The sequence below is a fragment of the Malaclemys terrapin genome, chromosome 2 (assembly GCF_027887155.1).
Source record: "Malaclemys terrapin pileata isolate rMalTer1 chromosome 2, rMalTer1.hap1, whole genome shotgun sequence".
In the NCBI taxonomy this organism is placed as follows: Eukaryota; Metazoa; Chordata; order Testudines; family Emydidae; genus Malaclemys; species Malaclemys terrapin.
In genome coordinates, this window is record NC_071506.1 from 240,973,009 (window position 1) to 240,985,552 (window position 12,544).

Below are 12,544 nucleotides of genomic sequence, written 5' to 3' on the forward strand. Positions count from 1 at the left end.
TGCTGTTAATTCCACTTGTGCACTCCTGTCTAATGTATGTCAAGAGTACAAATTCTTTGGAGATTTATTTTAACACCTACTAGATAATATTGTCCAAACAAGTTTTTCACACTAATACTTTAACAAATTACATTACAGTAGAACCTCAGAGTTACGAAGACCAGAGTTACAAACTGACCAGTCAACCACACACCTCATTTGGAACCGGAAGTATGCAATCAGGCAGCAGCAGAGACAAAAAAAAAAAAAAAAAAGCAAGTACAGTACTGTGTTAAGCATAAATTACTAAAAAAAAAGTCAAAGTTTTTGAAAAAAGATTTGACAAGGTAAGGAAACTATTTCTGTGCTTGTTTCATTTAAATTAAAATGGTTAAAAGCAGCATTTTTCTTCTACCTAATTAAGTTTCAAAGCTGTATTAAGTCAATGTTCAGTTTTGAAAGAACAACCAAAACGTTTTGTTCAGAGTTATCAACATTTCAGAGTTGCGAACAGCCTCCATTCCCTTGGTGTTCGTGACTCTGAGATTTTACTGTATATAAATTAAGGATGCACATTTTCAACAAAGTTAGGGAGAAGATATTGAGCACGTAGTCCAAAAACATTCAGGAACAAAATAAATGATGTCTTCTATCTACCTGCAACTGACTTACTCTTTTTTAAATTAAACCAGCATCCAAAAGTGGCTTTGGAAGCAATTTACACTGCAAGTCACAAGCCACAAATATCCTATAAAACCTCTAGCTAGTATATACATATGTATGTGCTCTTAATTATATAGGGCATAATCCAGAGTTCCGCCAACATACACGCAGTGCAAATTGAAAGTGGGGGAGAGATCAGGATATGTAGATGGTGTAAAACTCACCTTTACACACCTCCAACTCTGGGCCTTGTGTGCACAGCTGGCCCCCCCGTTAGAACATCCAGCCTGTATGCCGGTGTCCTTTCCCCACCTGGAAAGAGTTGTGCTAATGTTTCCAGGTCCCCTAGTGGTCACTCAGCCATATTAACTCCTTCTCAGGGAACCAGGGGATCATGCTGCTAAGTTCAGCCAGTCCACTTCTCTCATTCCTGCCCCTACCTTGTAACCATGAAGAAATCGCAGGAAACCAGGCTAGAGAACTTTGGAAGCAGAAGACATGCCCTGTTTATATGGTGAGGAATCTGCAGGATTCCTGACACATTTCCACACAAGAGGCACTCTTTCCCCCTTCCAATTCTCCCAGCCAAGAGAAAAGTCCAATAAGGCAATCATATAATCATAGAAGATTAGGGTTGGAAGAGACCTCAGGAGATCATCTAGTCCAACCCCCTGCTCAAAGCGGGACCAACACCAACTAAATCATCCCAGCCAGAGCTTTGTCAAGCCAGGCCTTACAAACCTCTAAGGATAGAGATTCCACCACCTCCCTAAGTAACTCATTCCAGTGCTTCATCACCCTGCTAGTGAAATAGTGTTTCCTAATATCCAACCTAGACCTCCTCCACTGCAACTTGAGACCATTGCTCCTTGTTCTGTCATCTGCCACCACTGAGAACAGCCAAGCTCCATCCTCTTTGGAACCCCACTTCAGGTAGTTGAAGGCTGCTATCAAATCCCCCCTCGCTCTTCTCTTCTGCAGACTAAATAACCCCAGTTCCCTCAGCCTCTCCTCGCAAGTCATGTGCCCAAGCCCCCTGATCATTTTTGTTGCCCTCCGCAGGACTCTCTCCAATTTGTCCACATCCTTTCTGTAATGGGGGGCCCAAAACAGGATGCAATACTCCATCTGTGGCCTCACCAGTGCCGACTAGAGGGAAATAATCATTTACCTCGATCTGCTGGCAATGCTCCTACTAATGCAATGCTGCAAGTGGCTAAAAGGGTCATGACAGTACAAAGTTGTCTCTTTCTCAATGCTCTGGCTGTTCCATATTAGGAAACCTCATTGTCACCACCCACATAAGGTGCCATTATTATGGGAAAGGCTTCTTTAGGATCCAGTTGTGGTTCAGTGTGAAAAAACTGTAGGTTCAGTACACTCAGGTAATTCCCATTGATTTCAGTGGAAGAATTTGGCTCTGCCTGTTTTAAATATTATGAAATTAATACCTAAATAACTGGCATACATTCAAGACATATGATTAACATTGTCATCTCTTCATATTTCAAACAGGACTAAAATATAGTGATAATATGATACATATATAAAATGCTGTCAGTAATAAGATTATTTTTTATACTTCCTGCTCATTTATTGTATTACACTGTAGTAATATCTTGCCCGCCCATCAGAATATCCGTATCAATGATGTCTTTGTATATAAAGGGACTAACATTTGTTTTATCTTGAACACTTTGCAGCATAACAACTTCTTTTTACAACATCAAAAAACCCTAGCTAAGTCCCAGATCCTGCCATGATCTCTGAGCAGGTGGACTTGGCCCCCTCGTGGAACCCCATAAGTTACACTTCTTGGTACTTTTATTATCCCTCTTCACCTCAGGATTAGTCCTGAGCATGCAAGGTGAAATTTATACTTGTACAGACAGTGGCACAAGACTGATGCACCAGTTAATTCCCACATATGCCCCATTTTGAGGGTGTAAGTGGCATGTAAGGGGATACATAGGCCTTTGTGGTGACCATGTGCACAGGGGTGGACTTCACTCATGGTGGGTGTTTGTTTTTTTAACTAATGGTCACTTTGCGGGCAGATAAGGTAATGACTCATGTTTTCTCCACAAAGTTAGTGAAACACGTGATCGCCATCATTTTGAAAGGGGGACTGCTTAATTCCTGTGAACGTAAGAAATATTATGAACATTGTGAATAGTCTGGATTACAGAAGCCATCGTCAATACAGACCGCCTCAGGGGAAAAAAGACAGAGAAAAATCTGTCATGAATTTAGCTGTATAAAATGGAAGGGAGCCCAGCTTTGGGATGTTACAAAATGTAGAATGGGCAGGTGTAGCTGGCTCAGGCCAGTAAAATACACAAAGTCGTCACAGAAAACTTTCTACTTATTAAATTATATTATTAAAAGGGCTTTTTTAGAGCATGAGCTCATATGTTATGTTAGAGTACACAGCAAGCACTTAGACACCTACCTGGATTCTGCTTATGTACTTATGGTAGTTCTCAGGATTAATCAGCCATCAAGTGACGTGGGGGATTCTGGCATATTCTGTGGCTACAAACTGACTACAAGACATAACATTTACATGCATGATATAAATTAGTATGTCCAACACATATGTATGTATCTGTTATATGGACCATATTCTAGCCTTCACTTCCACAACTGGGGAGGAGGGACACAGTTTGTTCCTCCATTATATTATTCCTCCCTGATGAAGCCCCTCTGCATGAGTTCCAAGGATGTTCAGGATCTATGATGGTGGAGGAGGATAAGGGACAGCTGCAGAGCTGCCACCATCCCTATGGGCCTATCGCCGCCACCACCAGATGGAGGAAGGTGTAAGAAATCCCAACGAGGGGACCACACTGTGTTTCCTATCCCCCGGGCAGAAGTAGCCGACCAAAGGAACAAAGTGGTACCAATTTTACTTTATAAAGAACTATTTTAAACAGAGAGCTCTGATGTTCAGCCATAATGTTTGTTTATATTGAAATATTTACTGCTCAGAAACTTTAAGGGCAAAAACTAGAATGGCACCTGAGTTAATAACAATGATTTAGACCGGGATGCAGCATTTAAATAAAAAAAAAAGTTTCATCCCATATATATTTTGTGGTTATTACGCATAACCTTTGTCAAGTGAGTCCCTCAGCCTAATTTACTGTCATGGTACATTAGCAATAGACATTCACAAGTCAAGAGCATGCTGAAACATGATTTTTACATAAAGTGGATGTCCACATACCCTAATTAGGTTTCTTGAATAGGCTTTGGAACTTCAGGTTGGCTGAAATATGACAGGCTCATCAAAGAAAAATATTACATAACTGAGTTTATTGCAATAAGGCCAAAATACATCATTCATAAAATGAAATAGCTTGAAAGAGTGGCACAAATTTCTTTGTTGGTAAAGCTGAGTTACTGTCAATAAGCTATAAATGCATTACTTATGTCAAACATTAATGCAGATACAATGCTAAGGAAATTGTTCCTTTGATTTATGATAAGACAGAAAGTCCATAGCTATGTTTTCATGTATTAGTTGCTGTGTTTTTATACCATCAAAACCAATGATGATTTTCTATATTAGGAAATGTGTATTTCTGAATGTAATGTGTGTTGTTCTGTTGTGTTGTGCAGTGTATATAAATAATTAAATTTAGCTGAAGCTTGAAGTAAATAATTCACCAATAGATGATTATCGAGGATCACTCATTCCAAAGAAATTTTCTTTTCCTGAAGAACTTGAGGGACGTCCTGGCCCCACAGAAATCGTCAAAAGTCCCATTGACTTCAGTGGAGCCAGGATTTCACTCCTCACATCATACCTACTGTTCTACAAATATTAGCTACTAACGATGGGTCAAACGGGGGATTCTCACCACTACCCCTACCCAAACATCCAACTCACCCACAGGCACTGTTAACCAGTGGGTGCTGCTATCATGTTTTTATGATGTCCCCATAAGTACTGCTTTCGGAGAGCACTATGTGAGGAAATTATGCAGTAGCCAAGCCTTGCTCTGATGGTGTTATGTACAGCAGTGTGTTCAGGAAGGTTACATGCATGACAGCCAAGACAGTAACACCTGCCAATTCAGAGGTATATTCAGTATCCTGCTGCTCCAGTCCTCAGACCACCCTGGTGTGGAAAGGGGCCCATTCTAAGCTGAATGCCCTCCACCTGTGTCACTCAGCTGCCCTAATGTTTCAGTTCTCATTTTATTTTAGGCGTTGCACAAGCGTGTTTTACATGTCAGTTGTTTGGTGTTGAATTCCGTACTCAGAATATTTTGGCTTTGTGAGAGGCTTCTATTTTTGCAATAAAAACCAAATATGATTCATTTTAAAATTGTCGAAATGGGTTTTTCTTTAAGTCCCCAGCAAAGCTACAGGTTTCTAGAAATCAAAACTAACACAGGCTTGAAAGAGTTCTTGTGCTTTGAGACTTGTCTACATGGCTAGTTAGCGTGCAGCAAGCCGGGTGTGAATCTCCAAAGCATACTAGCCTGCCACACACTAACTGGTCTTGTGGATCCTGCTACCGAGTGTGCACTAAAAGTTCTATTGTGCAATTTGACATAAGTCAAAGTGCACTGCAGAACTTTAAGTGTGCGGTAGTAGGGTCCACACAGCCAGTTAGAGAGCAGCAAGGCAGGGTGTTGTAGATTCACAACCTGGCTTGCCATGCACTAAAACACCATGTAGACAAGCTGGTAGTCATAGAAAAATATCTTTTAGCTATAGGCCATCATATTCTTTCCTATAGTCACCCAACATGACACTGCCACCTATAACCAATGGTGATGAAGGCCATAGAAATGACTATAAATATATAAAATGAAAGGAAATGGTGCTTGTTACCAGTCTTTCACTTTTAACATTAGTATTTCAGACTAAGGAATTTGTTCTGCTTCTTGGGGGCGGTATTTGTTCCTAGCAGCAGAGAATTCAGAGTACTGATCATCTAGCTAGTCTTTGTCCATGCATATCAATCTTCCTAATTTTTCAGACAGCCCTGATCTGAAATGCAGTGTAATTCAATGTTAACATGATGCAGGCTATGATTTGTGGGCACGGATGGTAAGGTTATAAGTAACCGGACTTTCTCCATTTGCAAACAGTCTACTGAAATCCAAATTTTGCACAGCTTTTGCAGAGTTTTTCACTGTTCCCCTAGACCTCCTCATGGCTACGCACTCAGTCTCAATCTTCTTGTCAGTCCCTGATCTTCATATAAACATTTGCAGGCAAATGGCTCTTTAGTGTAGCTGTATTAAACATATATCAAATAAATGCCCAAGCGATAGCTTTTGCTCAAGAGATATCAAGACAGCAGGAGAGTTGCATTCTGGGACTGATTAGCAGAGATGTGTGGAAGTTTGCACAAGGCCTTTGTACACAATACAACAGGTACTAATTAAGAACCTAGTTCTGTCCCCCATACTTACATTGCATAGCATCTTACTCTGTAAGTAGTGCCATTGAACTCAGTAGCCTGATAATTTATATCTTGTACCAGGAGTAGCCCCACCAATTTCAGTAGGACTGCTTGTGGAGTAAGATGCCATTCAGCATGAGTAAGGATATCAGAATTTGTCCCAATGTGACTATCCATGGACTAAGGTGCTATGCAGCAAGAGTGGCAGAATTGGGTCCATAATAAGCTACAACCCCTACCCTAATGGCTCCAAACCATTTTGTTTTAGTTCTCTCCACAGCCTGAGCTGCTCCATACACTGACAGGCTTGAAAAATCCCCACCACTTCATTCTGGGAAACACCGTTCTCTGACTTGTAGCTTTCTAATGTAATTTGTGACACTCTACCTCTGCCCCACAGCAGGGGCTGCAATCTCGTTTGATGCCAAAGTACGGGACAATAAAAGCACTGGCTCACATATCTGAGCACCACCCTCCTCTTCGGAGCCTGGGACACAGTGCTGAGGCCTAGGTCAGCACTGTGATCAAAGTGGCCTTGATTAGTTTCCCCAGCAACGTTGGAGTGAGGAAATAGAGAAAAATAGCTAATCAGATAGAGAGGCTGGGTGAATTAAGGAACTAATTGGCCAATTAGCTGACTAGCTTGGTAAAAGGCAGGAAAAAAGTATTAGCAGGGAGAGGGCTAGCTGTGCCTAGACTGAAGGAGAGCCTAAGGAAGGGAGATCTCTGTTCCTCCCAGTACTAGGGCCCTACTGAACAGGGGCTGAAGGCAATAGGTCATCAATAATAGAACTGTTGTGTTGCACTGTACAGGTGTGGGTGGAGGGGCCTTGAATAAATTATATGGTGGGGACACCAAAACAAGAGCAGTTTCTGGGGTGATCAAGGGTGGTGGGGAGAGGGAAACGTATGCCCCGTTACAGAGCCCAAGTCCAACCCAGCGATGTTAGGCACTGGCTGAGTGATGCAGCTTAGACAGTGACCTAGTCCATGTTAAAAAGCTATTTGTTTGCATATTCCTATGTTTTCTGTAACCCTTCTGCCCATCTGAGTTGGCAGCAACAAGGGCCGGGTTCAGTATCTAGGGGTTCCGTTTCAATAACGCAATGCAAAACCGGCTTGAGCCCCAACCCAGTGACCTGGGACAATTACATACCACCTCCTGGGTGCCTCTAAGACGCAATACTTCCCCTCTCGCAAGCACGGAGTCTGAGTGTAGCAGAAAATGTTTAATAACATGAGGTAAATGACATCAGCATTAAATTGGGAAAACACCACAAACAGGATTCATAACACAAACCATGAGCAAAAGACCCACCCCCAAAGTCCAACACCCCAAAAGTCTCTGACCCTGGTCAGTGCAGCCCCAGAGTTGAAAAGTTTATCTGCAGAGTCTTACCCCACCCCCCAGCCTGGGGAGAAATGGGAGGGGAGAAAGGGGCACACGGGGTATTAAGGGGCACCTTTTTACCAAAGGTGGTCTGAGGCTGACTGCCCCGCCTCTCCATGGGGTTCTGCTGCAGCCTTCACCATGAGCCACTCCACTCCATCAGCCACTCCACTCCTCCAGACGTCCTGTGAGCCACTCCAGCCATCCCGCAAACTGCTCCGCTCCCCATCCCATGGGCCACACCAACCATCCCGCAAACCGCTTAGCTCTGTTCACCGTCCAGTGCACTATTAGCCCAAAGTGAATTCAACATAGCAGCCTGTAATTAGACTCTTAATGGAATCAAAATTAGCTTTGCTATTCCAGAATGGAAAGAGAAGGTGGTACAACTGGTGTTTCAGGCCCTCAAAGAGGGGTGGGGGGTCACTATACCATCAGGTACAAATACCTATCCCCAACCTCTCTCAATTCATTGGGTTTTGGAACCCATGCCCCTTGTCTAGCAAGTGCTACTTAGTTAATGGTGAGTCCCTCTGTCATACAACATTTCCACTGGCCTTGGTTCACATAATCAGGGTAACAACACTTTATTCTTCCTGCCCCAATAACAGAGAAACTGGGGATCCCACACCAGCCAAAGTAACCACTTTCAGTTGCTGTGGGCTCATGCTAGGCAGGTGGGTATGCCTATGCAAACAAGATCAGCCCCTGAAGTTCTTTTCCTCACTGGCCATAATTCACCACCAGATGTCAGGGTAGAGCTCATCCTGACTCTGCTTACATTTCCAAACTGGAAATTCCAAATTTGATCTAGCACCTGTGAAAATATGTCTGAAATCCTGAACTGTTTGCTGTTTTATTGATCTGTACTTTCAAAAAAGCTTAATGGGTTCCTTGGAAAAATGCATCTGGTTTGGTAAATCGTAAGCCAAGTTTCAAAGAGAAATAATTAGGAGCAGCTAAAATATTAAACCCTGGTTTTCAGAGCGGATAATGGAAACATTAACCACAGTATACAAAAGGCAATGCTACCCTGGAATACTCAGAATCAGACTAGAATTAGAGCTGGCTATTATGGGATGCCAGATTGCCTAGCGGTAGTTCCAGGAGTGAAGCACGTGCACTGATAGATGTGCCCCTTTTAATTGATAAAGGGAAAGACTTTCTGTACCTGAGACCATAAGGGTACATCTACACAGCATTTCTGAGCAAGCCTCCCAGCCTGGGTTGATAGACTCAGATTAGCAGGGCTCCCTCTAAAAATAGTTGTACAGACAGCACTTTGAAGTTGCAGCCCAGGCCGGCGCTCTGGCTCTGAAGCCTGGGGGTGGGGGGGAAGGGCGGGTTCAGAGCCCAAGCACCAGCCTGAACTGCAACGTCAAAGCACGGTCTATAGCCCTATTTTTAGAGTGTTAGCGTGAGCCCCACTAGCCCAAGTCTGCTGATCTGGGCCGGGAGGTTCACTCCCCCTCACGCCAAAATGCTCTACAGACATACCCCAAGATGTTGGGGTAACAGTAACTATGTCACTAATCCCATGAGATATTATGTTAACACTTAATACATAAACAGAGAGTGGATCAAGAATTCATGACCAGGCAATAACTCCGATGGAAGTGAATCGTCAGTTAGGCCACTTCGCTGCTGCTGCTGCTGCTGCTATTTACCTCAGATCTTCTTCTGTTTCCAAATTATTCTACTTGATTTGTGGGATCGTGGGGAGAGAGCAGAACTTCTGGGGTGCACATGTCACTGTCATTTCCGCTGTAGGATTAGCTAGGGGAGTAGGACATATGGCCCAGACATGGGTCACTGCCAGCTTTCTCTTCTTCCAGAATATTGTGCCCCCTCTCCCCCTTGTAAAGGGTCTGATTATATTTAGGTTACATAATGTATTCCCCTATCTTCACTAAAGGGTCTGAGGCATCTTTCAGAACAGTCTCATATAGCGATCCTATACTTAACCTCTGTTTGTGCCAGTCTAATATTTCAGACTCTTTCCTCCTTCCCATAAGTTGTATTCACACCTGTGTGAAATTCATGGTGTCACAACTGAGTAATCAGGAAAGGTTCCAGCAGAGATTTATTTCCATGCTGGCAGAGAAATGCACTGACACAAAGACACAGTATGCTGTGTCTTTGCTGTAAGATGGCTGTAAAGGTAGCCATCTTACAGCAAAAAAACTTCAGGACCAGACTCCAAAGAGAAACTGCTCAGCTCCAGTTCATCTGCAAATTTGACACCATCAGATCAGGATTAAACAAAGACTGTGAATGGCTAGCCAACTACAGAAGCAGTTTCTCCTCCCTTGGTGTTCACACCTCAACTGCTAGCAGAGCACCTCACCCTCCCTGATTGAACTAACCTCGTTATCTCCACACTGATTTATACCTGCCTCTGGAAATTTCCATTACTTGCATCTCAAGAAGTGAGGTTCTTACCCATGAAAGCTTATGCTCCCAATACTTCTGCTATTCTTAAAGGTGCCACAGGACCCTCTGTTGCTTTTTACAGATTCAGACTAACACGGCTACCCCTCTGATAGTATGCTGTTAGTGGTATGGCATACAAGCTGATGGCATACAAGCATGTCTCCTCTCTAACGAGTGGCCTTCAGCAGTTATAACTGCCTGCAGCTCATGTGCAGGTAAAATGTTTCTCCATTAACTCAAGTGGCCTATAGTTGTGGGGCTGAAGGTCCCAGCTTTGATGCTATTGATGACCTCACTATGTGTATGCAGCCACAGGTCATAACATTGCACTTTTGTCACTCTAAGCCACTTTCCTCTCCCCAGTGCTTGGCCGGATCAGTTGTCAAACCATCCCCAGCAAAACATAGAGTAGCTATTACTCTGGCTAAAGACTTCTCTACCAATAGAGGGTCATATTCTGGCTCCACCCTCTCCTGCCCTTTTCTCACCACCAAAACACCCCCTACATCAGGTGGGAGTAGGTGGTGTAGTCACCTATACAGGTTTTATGCCAACGGGGGATCCTCCTTACATCAGGGAGAAGGGGATGAAATTGGGTGCCAGAGCCTCCATGATTGATTGCTAATTGCTGCCATCTGTCCCTTCTTCCTGAATATTTTAGCCTCCTTGTAAAGAGTCTAATTATTTATACTGTTGAACATGATTTACATCATCAAAAGAATAGACTTTGTTTTCTCAATATCACATGTTCATAGTTAGCTCCTCTACATTACGGGGTCAATCCTGCAAGGTGCTGAGAACTTTGGCTCAACCCAGTGAAGTAATTAAGCACATACTTAACTTTAAGTATGTGAGTACTGCCCTTAAAGTGAATGCAACAACTCGCATGATTAAGGTTTTAGGCACAAGCATAAATACTTTGTTGGATTGGTCCAGAGTACTCAGCACCTTACAGGACTGAGCCTGCATGGCAGAATTCATTCCTGTGCTTGTTTGTTTTTAACAATACTCCAGATATCACGGTGATGGACGCCGTAGAAACATCTAAGATAGATTCTCTCTTCGTTAAATAGGTTTTTTTCCCCTTTATTTTGCTGTCAGATTATTTATTTTCCTGAGCCATGATCGAAGGCTTCTTTTCTGTCATGAAGAATTGGCATTTCAAATTCAAGACCATTTTATTTCTCCATGAGGTTTATTTTTATGACTCCCAAAACATTCATATTTCTGTGCATGGTGCTTTGAAGCTAAATCATCTGTGCAAAACTCGCATGTGATCTGAACATTTCAGCACCTTGGTTCGTATATTGACAGCTAAGTATCCAGACATCATTTAAAAGTCCTTCTTTGTGGTTAGCCAGTTCAGACTGCTGATTTATGATGCATTCAAGGGCCTGATTCAGCTTTGCCTTAGCCTTCGCAAATACCTTTGACAGAAGCTTGAGTCAGTTCCCTTCACTGTCTCTTTACCACAACTCAGCTATTATGAATTACTTATTATTTCTATTATCATAATGCTTAGGATCCCAGTCATAGACCCAGGCTCCACTGTGCTAGGTGCTGTACAAACACACAATGAAAAGGTAGGTCCCTGCCTCATGCAGTTTACAGTCTAAGCTGTGTTGTATAATTCTTTGGTCAAAGCTAGATTCTGCACATCTTGAAGCTCAAGGAAGTGCAAAGTTTCCCATTCAGCTTCTGTATATAATCACAGTAGCCTCACTGATAAATCCAATTATAATAAATACATAGAAACAAGAGGAAGTCCCCTGCTTTCAGATTATAACATTCAAACACTATGTAATGAAACTGTAGGTAGCAAACAGTTACAGGGAATACAAATTCACACAAACAACTGCATGTTAACCCTAGATGTATCTAATGAGTTTTTTAAATAAATCTCTTACTGTTCACTTGGTGAGGTATCAAATTATTGAACTGACTAGTACCTAACTGCCCCATCCTGAAAAACTGCTACAAAACTATCTAGTGTAGATTAAGCTACATAGTTTCCTTCATTCAATGCAAATTATTTAGGGCTGCCCATTTCTGTAGTCATTAAGCAATGCAATTCATGTTCACATTACCTTCATTCTTCCGGATGCTGAAAAAAAGCAGGTGCTGGTTATGCAGGGCTTGGCTTTTGTCGTTGCTGGCTCTGAGTTAATTTTCCAACAGCCTGCAAAATCATCTTATCTGATTTCCTCTCCAGCAATTGTTCTGGTGTAATTTGGTGCTTGGAACAAATGAGAAACTAAGACAAAACAGTTACCTCACAGTCCAAACAAACCATATTTAAAGTCAGATTATGCAAAAATTACATAGCTGGAGTCAAATGTCAAATTGTTGTGAGCTGTAAATAATTTCTATTATCATTGGTCAATGCTGTTTCTGAGAGTGATGGGAGCACATGTTCTCTCTAGAAAAATTTGTCACTAAGTAAACCATTGTAAAAACTGTGGAGAAACTTTCTACTATGAGCACCAGTTCTTCAGTAACATCTGCAACTTGGGGTATTATCTGTACATTGGTGTCCATTGTCCCCATGCAGTGGGACTCAACCTAGAGGTGCTGGGGGTGCAGCAACACCCCATGGCTTGAAGTAATAATAGTAACTGAATGCATGGCTTCCATCAGACACAAGGTGACACTTT